Source organism: Hyaena hyaena, unplaced genomic scaffold (genome assembly GCF_003009895.1).
Source record: "Hyaena hyaena isolate Hyena2069 unplaced genomic scaffold, ASM300989v1 scaffold_723, whole genome shotgun sequence".
Classification (NCBI taxonomy): domain Eukaryota; kingdom Metazoa; phylum Chordata; class Mammalia; order Carnivora; family Hyaenidae; genus Hyaena; species Hyaena hyaena.
The window spans coordinates 867557-869840 of NW_024081356.1; positions in this window are offsets into that span (position 1 = coordinate 867557).

A 2284-nucleotide genomic window follows, 5' to 3' on the forward strand; every position below is an offset into this window, starting at 1 on the left:
GGCCTGTGACATCACTTCCTCCGCCAGAGGCCGAGTGGAAGTCGGCGGGCGGAAGGGAGGGGGCCGGTGCGGAAGAAGGGAAGCTCTGCGCGCGCCGCGACTTTCCATTGGCCCTCCGTGCCGCGGCCTACAATGAGCGCGCTGATTGGTCACAGCTGGGGCCGCGCTGTCTTGTGAGGTAGGCCCGGGGCGGAGAAGTGCCGCCTTCCTTCCGGTCCAGCTAGCCGAGTGGAGGAAACGGGGAAGCCGGTGACTCTCGCGAGGATTTACTCAGCTCCCTGTCAGCCTTGATTGGGGGTGTTTTTTAAAGGGCGAGACGCCGGGGTTGTTGTCTTTTTGGTAATTACTTCGTGATTGCAAAGGGCGTTTGAAGATTTGCGACGCGCGACTAGCCCCTCGGGCCGGGACGCGCGACTTGAATTGCCTCTGAGAAGTCTAAAAGTTACGCCTTAGGCTTGGTGGCTTCATAGCTGACGAAGTGCTTCGGCCGACGTGCGTCACTGCTGCGCGGGCTAGCGTTCAGGCTCCCAGCCTGGGTGTCCGGATTAGGCAACTTTCCCCGGGTGGACCGTGGACCCGCCACCCGCAAGGGCAAGAAGCAGATTACAGCTCGTTTCAGGTGCTAGGATGTGTTCAGTTTGGACTTGGAACTTTGTCGGGGCGGGAGGAGAAAGCCGGAGTTGCGGAGGGTTGCAAACCTTGAAGTATCTGATTTTGGTCTGAGTTTTTGAGAACGAGGTGGGCTGAGTGTTGAAGCAAAATGGGCAACTATGTAAGTTAGAACTTGATTTTTTTTTAATTTGTGGATTTTTAGTGGACTATGACTCTCTTTACCTCAGTTGGATTTATCTAAATATTTGGGCCCGAGCTGTGTGCTAGATCTAGTTTACCTGCAGATGCTGAAGTGAACCAGGTAGAATAGTGCCTCCCTTTGTGAAGCTTTTAATTTCGTTGGGTTTATAACCATTTGTGATTGTATACTTGTGTATAATTGCATAAATACGTAGGTACCTCGGAATGCTGTGAGAGTGTAATAAAAGAGTGTGGGGGAAAAAAGCATAATTTAGGAATGAACCCCAAAGAATGAGTAGGAATTTGCCAGGAGGGAGCATAATATGTTCGAGTGACTGCAAAAAAACCGGTGTACTGGAGCAAGATCAGGAATGGGGAAAGTGGCTTGAGCAGGCAAAGGACAGATTTAGAGCCTTGAAAACCAGGTTTGGAAATTTGGCCTTTCTCTTGAGAATAATTGACAGCTTACTGGGGTTAGAGATGGGGAATGACAAGAAAGTACAGTTTAGTTTTTAAGAAGATGGTTCTGTTTGGATTGGAGAGAGTTGAAGTGGAAGCCTAGAGATTATTTTGGTTACTCCAGTTATTCATGTGAAAGCTAATTGTAGCTTAGACTGGGTGATCACAGTGCAGATAGAAGTGAATGATATATGGGGGTCAGAGTGGATAGGACTGGATGATGAATTAGATGTGGAGAAAGCAAGAATGCTTCTGGAGTATGGAAATGGTTACATTTGCTGAAATGGGAAAGATGAGCAGGTTTTGGGGGATGATTGAAAATTTCCTCTTGGGCCTATTAAGTTGGAGATTGCTTATGAAACATGCAAGAGGTGATGTCACTCAGGCAGTTAGGTTTGTGACGGGTTTGAATCCTTTTTGCATGTTATCTCAACTTTGTCGCCGCCAAAGGGGCTTGCTCAGAATCACAGCTAGTTTATGGCTTCCAGAGTCTGTGTTCAGTGTCGAGTGTGGTTTGTTATACGGCAATCCCATTAGCTCTTTTTCCATAGAAAAAGAAAACATTTCCTACAAGGCAAGTCTCTCCCCCAGCAAATGAGTTCCCAGGGTGTAATCTCTTCTTTAGGTACCATTTTGTAATTGGCAGCCTTGTACTTCTTTGTGCCATTCACTGTGTTTAGTAATGGATCTTCTTAAATAGTCATAAACACTGCTACTGATGAGATATGTACCAGGTCTCTAGCCTTTCCTTACTTTACTCCCCTTGCCTCAATCTCTGCTTTCTTCACTTGGTTTCCTTGATGTAGCTGACTTCATTTTTATGTTTATAGTGTTGTTACAAGTCCATGTTTCATGGCTTTACAGGTTTTCTAGACCACCTCACAGGCTTGTTTTTCTGTGTAATTTCATACTGAAGTAAAATGGTAACGTCTCAGAATTGCTGTTTTGTCAGCCTTTGAATTGTTCAAACTTGTAATTACTGAGATATGTAACTTGTTTCTTAGAATATTCTAGTCCCAGACAGTTTAACTGT